The sequence below is a fragment of the Coregonus clupeaformis genome, unplaced genomic scaffold (genome assembly GCF_020615455.1).
Source record: "Coregonus clupeaformis isolate EN_2021a unplaced genomic scaffold, ASM2061545v1 scaf1764, whole genome shotgun sequence".
In the NCBI taxonomy this organism is placed as follows: Eukaryota; Metazoa; Chordata; class Actinopteri; order Salmoniformes; family Salmonidae; genus Coregonus; species Coregonus clupeaformis.
This window is the reverse complement of record NW_025535218.1, coordinates 10,924-23,496: the sequence shown is the minus strand read 5'-3', so window position 1 is coordinate 23,496 and position 12,573 is coordinate 10,924. Positions and strand designations below refer to the sequence as shown.

The 12,573-nt window shown below is 45.7% G+C and overlaps 1 pseudogene; it reads right to left on the bottom strand.

Annotated features, from left to right (window-relative positions):
* Positions 1-9,958: 9,958 nt before the first annotated feature.
* On the bottom strand, positions 9,959-12,005 carry LOC123487519 (annotated as a pseudogene).
* Positions 12,006-12,573: the final 568 nt, after the last annotated feature.

The following is a 12,573-nucleotide window of genomic DNA, read 5'->3' as shown; positions in this document are numbered from 1 at the left end:
GAACCCTCGACAGGCTAGATGGAGTATGTTTTTGACCCATTTCTCTTTTAAGATCACCTACATCCCTGGGTCACAAAACGGTAAGGCAGATGCGCTGTCTCGGCGGTATGACGGGGAGGAGAGGTCCGTGGAGCCCACTCCCATACTGCCGGAGTCGTGTCTAGTGGCACCGGTGGTGTGGGAGCTCGATTCTGAGCTCGAGCGGGCATTACGCACCGACCCTAGTCCACCACAATGCCCGGAGGGTCGGAAGTATGTTCCGCTCGAGTGTCGGGATCGATTGATCTATTGGGCTCACACGTCACCCTCCTCTGGACATCCGGGTATCGGCCGGACAGTGCACTGTCTTAGTGCCAAATATTGGTGGCCCACGTTGGCCAGGGATGTGAGGGTTTATGTTTCCTCCTGCTCGGTGTGCGCCCAGTGTAAGGCGCCTAGACATCTGCCTAGGGGTAAGTTACTGCCCCTGCCCGTTCCACAACGACCATGGTCCCACCTCTCGGTGGATTTTATAACTGACCTTCCCCTCTCTCAAGGGAATACTACACTCCTGGTCGTTGTGGACCGGTTCTCTAAGGCCTGTCGTTTGCTCCCCATGCCGGGTCTTCCTACTGCCCTACAGACCGCCGAAGCACTATTCACTCATGTGTTCCGGCACTACGGGGTGCCCGAGGACATTGTGGCTGACCGGGGTCCCCAATTCACCTCCAGAGTCTGGAGAGCTTTTATGGAGCGGTTGGGGGTCTCGGTGAGCCTCACCTCGGGTTACCACCCGGAGAGTAATGGGCAGGTGGAACGCGTAAACCAGGATGTGGGCAGGTTTCTCAGAACATACTGCCGGGACCGGCCGGAGGAGTGGGCGAGATATGTGCCCTGGGCCGAGATGGCACAGAACTCTCTCCGCCACTCCCCCACCCAACTAACCCCTTTTCAGTGTGTTTTAGGGTACCAGCCGGTTCTGGCACCATGGCATGAGAGCCAGATCGAGGCCCCCGCTGTGGATGAGTGGGTGCGGCGCTCGGAGGAGACGTGGAACGCTGCACACGTCCATCTGCAGCGTGCCATACGTCGACAGAAGACGAGCGCCGACCTACACCGCAGTGAGGGGCCTGTGTACGCACCTGGAGATCGAGTCTGGCTCTCTACCAGAAACCTGCCCCTCCGCCTGCCCTGTCGGAAACTGGGTCGGCGGTTTGTAGGGCCATTTAAAGTCCTGAGAAGGTTGAACGAGGTATGTTATAGATTACAGTTACCAGTGGAGTATAAGTGTATTAACCCCTCGTTCCATGTGTCCCTTCTCAGGCCGGTGGTAGCGGGCCCACTCCAAGAACATGAGATCTTGGAGACCCCTCCGCCCCCGTTGGACATCGAGGGGGCACCGGCGTACACCGTGAGATCCATCTTGGATTCTAGACGTCGGAGGGGGGGTCTTCAGTATCTAGTGGAGTGGGAGGGGTACGGTCCGGAGGAGCGGTGCTGGGTGCCGAGGAGAGACATTTTGGACCCGTCGCTCCTGACGGAATTCCATCGGGGGTATCCGACGCGCCCTGCGCCGCGGCCTCCGGGTCGTCCCCAAGGCCGAGTCGGCGCGCGCCTGGAGCCGCGCGTCAAGGGGGGTACTGTCACGGTTTCGGCCGAGGCTGCCTCTCTCCCCTTGTTCGGGCAGGCTTCGGCGTTCGTCGTCTCCGGAATTCTAGCTGCCACCGTTCTATGTTCTGTGTTTCCTGTTTGATTAGTTTTGTCTGTTAGCCACACCTGTTTTGTGTTAGGTCTCATTATGCACCCTATTTAGTTCCCTGTTTGTGTGTATAGTGTTGTGTGTAATTGTCGCTTGTCAGATGGTTGCGTAGCTGTGTTATTTTTCCAGTACGCCAGTATTCGTAGTGTCCTCCTCTGTTTAGGAGAGTTTTGCGCACTGTGTTTTCGTGCGATCGTGTGTTGACGCCTGTGCGCGTCTGTTTGGCCTCCTGCCGCTTGTGGATTATTTTGCTTAGTAAAGTCTTGTTGGACTGTACCTCTGCTTCTGCGCCTGATTCCCCACCACACCATCACTACACCGTTGACACTGTTATCAGAAGAAACTGTGTAACCTAGCATTTATAGCGGCTACGAAATGCATTGCCATTAATTGAAAGGTTGGTTATCCTCCAACAATGTCACAATGGATGGCAGAAATGTTAAGTTATGTATCACTAGATTTTATTTATTACCAGATTAAAGGTATACTGTGCAACTTTCATAAGGTCTGGATGCCTTATATGGAATACTGTACGACGAAAGAGTCTGTATTGAAAACATGTCCACGCAGTTGAGATACTTATTTAGGCAATCACTAGCTGCTAGGCTGCTCAGTCCTGGCCCTTCCATATGGTTGGTTGTCACTCTGGCATTGGCCTAACACAACTGAAACCAATAATGAATGTTTCACTAAGATCCTAAAGCTGAGTGGGATGTGTTGGGTTGGGGTGCTGCAGGGTGGTGGACCCTGTCGTGGAAATTCTAACCAGAAAGGAAGAGACTGTAGATTCTTGGGGGTATGATATTTGTGAATTCATACCTTTCTCACTCATCATTATTCACGATTCATTCAGTATTATCCACATTCATTCATAGCATCCACATTCACGTAGAAGTGTTTAGAAACATATTCCCCCCCAAAAGAAAATCTACCAGCCAATCAGATTTTTTACCAGCCAAAATAAAGGATGAGCATGATTTATGATGTTTCTAAAACAATAAATGTATTACTAGTAAGAAGTAATATGGTATACTGTTTAATTTCATTAAAACATTTCTGACCTGAGTCTTTTATCCAAAATATCACAGATGAGACAAAAATTTCACCTGCCCCTTTAAAGGCGGGAGGTTACCATGGTAAAGTGACTGAGTCATTTTTGTGCCTGTGAGTAGTGGTGCACAACTCCAGGATTTTTGGAGTCGACTCCGACTCCTGTGATTGGAGTCGAAAGGAGTCGACTCTTGCTCAACTCCCAAAACACGCTGAAACGAATGTGCACACACATACACACCATCTCATTATTGCAGTCCTACTAGGAAGACTAAATTTGCATTCTAGAATACTGACATGAGCATGATGCTGCCTATTTGCCTGTAAAATGCCTATTTTGTTTGACTATAGAAAGAAGATGTGTAGGAAGTAGAATATTTCAGTGATATCCCATGGGATGATGTGGCGCACTCTACTCTGAAAAGCCTATTCTATACCATGATATAGCCCTATTCGGGCGGGTATTACTAGAGACGTTGGTTTTGTACTTATTATCCAAGCATGTGCGTTATTCCAGAGGACGATTCACACAGGATGAGTTTTTCCAAACTGCCCCCTGTTCTTTTAAATTAATCTTTTTTTAATGAATTGAATCTTACGACGGAAGCCTGGAAGTTTTTATTGTAAGTGTGAAGATATTTCAACGGCATGTCTAGACAATAATAGGCTACACTGATAACTCGTGCGTGGCTGCCAAATGTAGGCCTATAGGTCTCCCCATAATATTTAAATTGATCAAGTGTGATCATAATCATTATTTTAGCAATCCATCCATGGTAGACGTCCTTCCTAATAACAATGCCCCACATCCTGCTGATTTCAGCTGCTGAACCCTATTTGCACTTGACTGTGTTTATGGATGAGAAAGTGAACTTGCCATTTCCAAAAGGTTTAGCGGGGATGCTGCTTTGAGATCTATTGCCTAGGACAGGGCTCTCTTACCCTGTTCGTGGAGACCTAACATCCTGTAGGTTTTCACTCAAACCCTAATCTAGCGCATCTGATTCAATAATTAGCTGGTTGATAAGCTGAATCAGGTTAGTTACAACTGGGGTTGTCGGATCACCCCCTCAAGCTGAACCTCGGCAAGACGGAGCTGCTCTTCCTCCCGGGAAGGACTGCCCGCTCCATGATCTCGCCATCACGGTTGACAACTCCATTGTGTCCTCCTCCCAGAGTGCAAAGAACCCTGGCGTGACCCTGGACTATACCCTGTCGTTCTCCGCTAACATCAAAGCGGTGACCCGATCCTGCAGGTTCATGCTCTACAACATTCGCAGAGTACGACCCTACCTTACACAGAAAGTGGCACAGGTCCTAATCCAGGCACTTGTCATCTCCCCGTCTGGATTACTGCAACTCGCTGTTGGCTGGGCTCCCTGCCTGTGCCATTAAACCCCTTCAACTTATCCAGAACGCTGCAGCCCGTCTGGTGTTCAACCTTCCCAAGTTATCTCATGTCACCCCTGCTCCTCCGCACACTCCACTGGCTTCCAGTTGAGGCTCGCATCTACTACAAGACCATGGTGCTTGCCTACGGAGCTGTGAGGGGAACGGCACCTCCTTACCTTCAGGCTCTGATCAGACCCTACACCCAAACGAGGGCACTACGTTCATCCACCTCTGGCCTGCTAGCTCCCTTACCTCTACGGAAGCACAGTTCCCGCTCAGCCCAGTCAAAGCTATTCGCTGCTCTGGCACCCCAATGGTGGAACAAGCTCCCCCACGACGCCAGGACAGTGGAGTCACTCACCACCTTCCGGAGACACTTGAAACCCTACCTCTTTAAAGAATACCTGGAATAGTATAAAAGTAATCCTTCTTCCCCCACCCCCCATAAAAAATTTAATAAAAATAAAAGTGGTTGTCCCACTTGCTATCATAAGTTGAATGCACCAATTTGTAAGTCGCTCTGGATAAGAGCGTCTGCTAAATTATGTAAATGTAAATGTTGGAGCAAAAACCTACAGGAAGGTAGCTCTCCAGGAATATGGTTGGAGAGCCCTGACCTGGGACATCAACAGTCAGCCAGGGTTTCATTAAATAAACAATAGGCAATACCTTATATTGCACATTTCGGCCTAATTAAACTGATACATTTGGGGATGTTCAACTTCAATTCACTGGCACTATGAAGAACAGCTTAGCCATGCTCATTGATAGCCTAATATATACATTAATATACTTTTGATGAATTTATGAGGCATTGCTAGATACAGATTACCAAGATACAGTATAGCCCAGTGGTTCCCAACCAGGGGTACTAGGACCCCTGGGGGTACTTGGCATATCCACAGGGGGTACTTGAGAAGACTCATGAGATCATAGGTCCACTGGTAAAATGCACCAGGGGGTACTTCAGGGGTACTCCGGACAGAGCAAAATTCAGTTGGTGGTACAGTAACCCATAAAGGTTGGGAACCACCGGTATAGCCTATGCCCACGATTCTGACTGTCTCTCTGCCTGCCCCAATCCTCTCTCTCCCTCGCCTGTGCCCCTTTCTTTTCGCTATGAAAAATGCTAGTGTGTGTTGGACTTCGGTCTGTTGCTTGTAGAATAGCTCAGCATACTCATTGAAAGCACCTACTTTAGTGAACTTGCACAAGACATTGCAAGCCAAGAAATTGCGATATACAGCATTGCGATAGCCTATAGCCTACATCTTTTGATTACCGATGCACGGTTCTGACTGCCTGCCTGGTGGCCAACATACCTACCTATGCCTGGCTTTGCCCCTCCCATCTCCCTCTCTCCCTCGCTAGCTCTATCTTTATTTTCTGTGAAAGATGCTAGAGTTTATGTTCTCGAAGTAGACTACGGACAATAGTTTCCTCCGTTGCAGAAAATACTGAATTTTAGGAGTCGAGGAGTCGATTCGCCAAGCTTGACACCCAGAAATTGGAGTCGACAACGGGAGTCGACGGGCAAGGAGTCGACGAATCGATGCTTTTGGAGTCGACTCCCCACCACTACCTGTGAAATTGAGAGTCTGATTAGTAGCAGCTTTGTCTTCTCTTCCCTAGCAGTTGAAACTCAAACATTGAAAAACAACGTAGCTTGTGAACAAAACTATGTAAATAGCCATGAAACACAAGGACAAAAAGCAAAATTCATCAGTAGAAGAGAAGAGAGAGGTCCAAAGAGTAAGGTCGGTGAAGTAAGTCAGGCAGACAGTCGAAGACTCGTTGTGTTTCTTCGGCTCTAATAGTACAAAACCCTGCCCGTAGAAGATCACTTTTCCTGATAGGTCTGTGCCTGAGAGAGAGACAGTGACCGTAAATGAGAGAGAGACAAGCTCCGTAAATGTAATCTGTAATGTATGTGGCGTGAGAAAAGCAACTTGATCACAATTGTATCTGAATTGGTACTTACATTTTCATGGATTGCACCTCCATCACGCGGTCGAGTCGTTGCCATTGTTATCAACGTTCTACAGAAGCCGCAGCCACATTGATGTCCAAAAGTAAAACGGGGCTAATGACGTTGAACAGGAGCTATGACTGTTTCGCCTAAATTACACTATAGTGGCTTCGAAATACGATGACATTGCTAAAGTAGGCAAATATTTAGTAGGAAACAACTGCCATTATCATCATGTCATCGACTTCACTTTAGAAAGATGGCAATGTTGTCATTAGCTAGCCAAGTTTGTAAATAATTCCTAGAAATGCGAACTTTAGCTAGCTAAAGTTTGGTGGTCTCCTCTCGATCTTAGCTAGCTAGCTAACGTTAAACTGCAACTAAAGTCAATCTGGCAACATCAAAATGAAGACACAAGGTTTTGCTACTAATAAGTTACCTTCTGTAGAAATGGCATCGTGTTTTCAAGCTACAGTAATGTACTTTAGACCAAATCTTCATCAGCGCATATTGAGGATGTATTGAGTCAATATTCAGCTGGCCATCAGTCCTAAAACGAACGTTCAAAACAATATTGTGATGAAACATGCAACCCATGTACAGCGAGGGAAAAAAGTATTTGATCCCCTGCTGATTTTGTACGTTTGCCCACTGACAAAGACATGATCAGTCCATAATTTTAATGCTAGGTTTATTTGAACAGTGAGAGACAGAATAACAACAAAAAAATCCTGAAAAACGCATGTCAAAAATGTTATAAATTGATTTGCATTTTAATGAGGTAAATAAGTATTTGACCCCCTCTCAATCAGAAAGATTTCTGGCTCCCAGGTGTCTTTCATACAGGTAACGAGCTGAGATTAGGAGCACACTCTTAAAGGGAGTGCTCCTAATCTCAGTTTGTTACCTGCATAAAAGACACCTGTCCACAGAAGCAATCAATCAATCAGATTCCAAACTCTCCACCATGGCCAAGACCAAAGAGCTCTCCAAGGATGTCAGGGACAAGATTATAGACCTACACAAGGTTGGAATGGGCAACAAGAACATCGCCAAGCAGCTTGGTGAGAAGGTGACAACAGTTGGTGCAATTATTCGCAAATGGAAGAAACACAATGTCAATCTGTCAATCTCCTTCGGCCTGGGGCTCCATGCAAGATCTCGCCTCGTGGAGTTGCAATGATCATGAGAACGGTGAGGAATCAGCCCAGAACTACACGGGAGGATCTTGTCAATGATCTCAAAGCAGCTGGGACCATAGTCACCAAGAAAACAATTGGTAACACACTACGCCGTGAAGGACTGAAATCCTGCAGCGCCCGCAAGGTCCCCCTGCTCAAGAAAGCACATATACAGGGCCGTCTGAAGTTTGCCAATGAACATCTGAATGATTCAGAGGAGAACTGGGAGGAGTCTCGGAACCCAGAACCAAATTGTGCATGCATGCTGGCCAGCTACTAGATTTGGTTCTGGGGGCAGACCAACCTCGTCTCAGAGCATTTCGTATTATTCTGTTTCAATTCATATCTTATGTATTAATTTGTGGTTGTCCATCACCCATTTCATATGATATGTTACAAATAATATTATGTTACAAATTTGCAAAACGTACAATATGTTATGCTACGAATTCTAGCTAGGTGGCTAACGTTAGCTACCTGGTTAACATTAGCTAGGCTAGGGGTTAGGGTTTGGGTTAAGGTCAGGGTTAGGTTTAGAAGTTAGGTTAAAGGGTTAGGAGAATGGTTAGCTAAAAGGGTTAAGGTTAGGGTTAGCTAAAAGGGTTAGGTTTAGGGAAATGGTTAGCTAACATGCTAAGTAGCAAGTAGATGAAATGTTGCCTGTGATGAGATTTGAACTTGCAACCTTTGGGTTACTAGACATATACGCCCACCTATCTACCCCGACCAACCACTGTACTTTAGTTTTTGCCTTAAGTAACCATCTGTCTTATGAACCATACGAAACACAACATATCATACTAAATTGAATTTCAGATTTACTTACAGAATAATACAAAATGCTCTGAGACCAGGTTGGGCAGACATAGTCATACTGTGTGTGTGTGTGTGTGTGTGTGTGTGTGTGTGTGTGTGTGTGTGTGTGTGTGTGTGTGTGTGTGTGTGTGCTATTTCCAAATTCTTTTGACTTGACAGAGCAGCCTGATATCAACCGAAGTAGGCTCACTTTCTGGACTTTAGTGTTTCTTTAATATTTGCTTTTTAGAGTCAAGGTTGGTCTAAGAGTAACACAAATGTTGAGTTAAGCATACAAACCTAACGCTAAATCACTAGCAGTTCAGTCCAGTTCCATTTATAGCGCAGCGCACTGGAAAGCCGACGATGCGGTGTTTAAAGGAATTTTCCTTGACGTATGCAGAGATCGAATTAACGATAAATTCTGCAGATGACCGCTCAATCGGAAATTACCTTTAAATGTCAAGCGTGTTTAAGCGGATTGAATCCCGGCCTAAATCCACATTTGCCCGAAACATGAGATAAGGAGTAAGTTTGCCTAACCCCTAGCCGGAACAGTCCTTCGGAGATACTGTATGTCACGAATTCCTCCGAAGCTGCCTAATCTCCTTGTTCGGGCAGGCTTCTGCGTTCGTCGTCACCGGCCTTCTAGCCACTGCCGCTCCTCATCTCATCATTCAAATTGTTTTGTCTTGTTTATTACACACACCTGGTTCATATCCCCTCATCAGTACCTGTATACGTGTTCCCTCTGCCCCCCTTGTCTTTGTGTGTGATTGTTCTTTGTGGAGGTATTCGCATGCTCGGTTGAGCATTTTATTATTTTTATCCCCAGGAACATTTACCCGTGTATGTTTGGTTCCCAGTACGCATTTAAGTCGCCCTGGGATCGTGGTTTACGCATTGCTGCGGACTACCTTGTTGAGCTGATTAAAGCATATTCCTTCTTCACACTCCTGTGCTTTACTCCATCCATCCCCTCGCCCACACTGTATCTACCACTATTATAAGCAGTCGGATTCAATGTGTAAATACCAATCATTTAAGTGATCAAAAATGTATGTAAATATCCTACAATAAAATAAAATTGTATTCCATGTTTAATCTGTGACAGGTAGGACTTTAAGTAGCGCAAGCCAGAGCAAGGGCCTCTTGTAACAAAGGAATATTCTTAATTGGGAAAAAGTCTGTCCTCTCCTCGAATTCTCCTTCCTCCTCTCATCCGTGACTGTAAACCGTTAAGTGGTCGCGTGTGTGTCAATTCGTTAATACACTGTAGGTGAATGGAGGAGTTTGCTCCTCTCATCAATTTCCTCCTCTGGTGGATGATCCTCAGGTGTATCTTATCGCGGAAGAGTTTAGAAATCCACATCACCCCCTTTGAAAGAGCTGTTGTTTTTCTCTTAAAAACGACATGCTACTTAATTATAAAATGTTTAGCAGAACTAGCTCAATTTATTTTTACCTCTTTACACATGTATTATGGGATTCCTCCTCTGTAAACGTTATTTGCCTGAGTCTCATTTCATACATGCATGTTTCCACGTTACCACAACCTCTGTCTTCTCCTCGATGGGGAGAAGACAGAGGAGAGGACGTGAGGAATTTAGCAAATCCCAATTGAGATTCTCCCTAGGCCTTTTCTCAAATGGATTTCATTGACTCCTTGCGTGTGACTAACTAATGTACGTACTGTACGTACTAATGTACGAATGGACGGAGACAGATCCATAGTCCCCCTCCGATTTCATCATGGGGGACAATGAGTGAGCCGTCCGATTTCAAATAAACCTATAATGAAGTCACCAACAAAGCTTAATTTAATTCCCACACAAACCTTTTTTATTGTCGAACGAACCAGTAATGTCATCATCATAAAGTCTCCAGTATTTAGAAGCTGTCACTTTCAACTGCTCTTTTTGCAGACATGTTTGTCCATAAACGGGCATACTGTGGCGCCACACCCCCAACACACCTCCAGAGAGTGGCCAATCGGTGTCTGCTTCTTGCACCGCTTACACCCGGCCACAATCCCCTGCTCGTGTCCCCGCCCACTTGACTCCGCCCCTGTCTCTGCTGACTGATGAGCTTCTCGAGGGCGTGCTTCGTGGCTGGGTCGCCACAGTGCGCGATGCCGTTCACCGCCACCCGCTTGGGGTCTTTCACGCAGTCCTCCTCACGCCCATTGACGGTGGAGGGCAGCCAGGCCGTATCGTAGCCGCTCTGTTGCCACGAGTGCCACATTGCTACATTCTGCCCATCCATCTTCTTCACGCGGCCCACCCGGACCTTCAGCTGCAGTACCACGTGTTCCACAGAGGGGCAACCACTGGGGTAGCCCTGTGCCTTGGCTATGTCCCGGCTGCAGTAGACCCCCGGGCCCAACGTGCCCCCCGCCGAGGGTTGGAACCCCCCTGTGATGATGGCTCGGGCTCTGTCACGGTGGGTTCCATGGTACATGGTATAGCCTTGTCTGCCCCGCGGTGCCTGACCAGGTTTCAGGACACTCTGCTTCTCAACCACAGCCTCCCAACCGCTGAACTGCACCGACTTCGCTGGCATGGCTCTGCTAACGGACACACATTTGACACCAATTTGTAAACAGATGATATCAATCAATCAAATGTATTTATAAAGACCTTTATACATCAGTAGTTATCACAAAGTGCTTTACAGTAACCCAGCCTAGACCCCAAAGTGCAAGCGAAGCAGAAGTGAGAGCACAGAGGCTTCGGAAAAACTCCCATCAAGGAAGAAACCTGGAGAGGAACCCAGCTCAGAGAGAGGGGTGGCCTATCCTCTTCGGCTGTACTGGTTAGGCTATATGTGTTGTACACATACAGCAATAATATATTTATTGGGGAAAAAACATATTGAAGATGTAGACATAGAGAGGTTTTCTTTTCTAAAATCTCCCAACTCAAATGATTATTTACTCACGTATGTTTCCATGATTTATTCCCCCAAAAAGATGATTGACTAAGGCTTAATTCAATCCGTAGCGCTGAAGATCCGCTTTATAGGGCGGTTGACAAAGGCAATGTTCCCGCAGTTGAGAGACTGCATTCACGGTAAACGCTGAATATGTCGGCTCAATCAGAAATTATCTTTAAACGTGAAGTACAACACATATATTCTCTACTGATTGAATCAAGCCTTAAGTGTGCTAATTTGAGTACAAAGTATGATATCATAATGTATACAAAGTATACAAGGTGTCACTGAACAACACAAACCTTTTCCTTTTTACTGAACTAAACTCCATCTTCTCCCCTCTATAGAGAGTTATTTGTATAGTCACCACCAGGGCTGGGGTCAATTCAGGGAATAATTTAATTCAAATCTCCCATCATTTATTATGAAGACTTTTCATTTTTACTGAACTAACTGAATGAAAGTCAACCCTGATCACCATAGCAGCTGTACAGCGTTAATTTGACAGGACTGAGAGAAAGCAAAACATACATATAGATAGTAACAACAATAAATACAGTACTGTATAGTTACTACTATAGAAAAACTAAAATCTATGCCTTATAGATCCAAATGTGGTGCAACTGACTGGCTGTGGAAAAGTTGCTAAAATATTTTTACATTGTTTTTACCTTTCTCTCGTAATTAACCTACTTGTTCTGCCTCCAATGTTTTGACAGTGTTTCTCAGATAGTTTCACTTTCGATTTTTCAGGTCAACTCTGCTTCCTTGTGTGGCATCCATGGACATCATACCCAATAGAATTTCTTCAAACAATATCCCGTTTGCTTTAGAGATCACATTCACTTTCATTTTAAAGTGCTGTACACAGAATCCCACATTCTTGTAATCATGCTATTCCATATCGTCAGGTAAGACGATAGGTCCATTCTCATGGTAAGACATACCAGGCAATGTTTCCCTCTAGTGATTTTTTGGGGGATACAGCATGTATTATTTGTTCATTGGTCATCAGGGTTGTGGTTAATTCCATTTTAAATTCCAGTCAATTCCAGAAACTAAACCAGATTAAATTACACATTTTCCTAATTGAAAAACATTTAAGAGAATTGGAATTGGAATTTCAGTGTAGTTCCTGAATTGACTGGAATTTAAATGGAATTGACCTCAACCCTGACGTTCATAAACAAAAAGTATACTCTGCTGGATATTGCCGGGAACTGGAACACGCTGTCGTACACGTCAATCCAGAGAATCCCTAACATGCTCAATGGGTGACATGTCTGTTGAGTATCCAGGCCAAGGAAGATCTGGGGACATTTTCAGCTTCCAGGAATTGTGTACAGATCCGATGACATGTGGCCGTGCATTATCATGCTGAAACATGAGGTGATGGCGGTGATAATGGCACGACAATGGGCCTCAGGATCTCGTCACAGTATCTCTGTGCATTCAAATTGCCTTAGATAAAATGCAATTGTGTTTGTTGTCTGAGGCTTATGCCTGCCCATGCC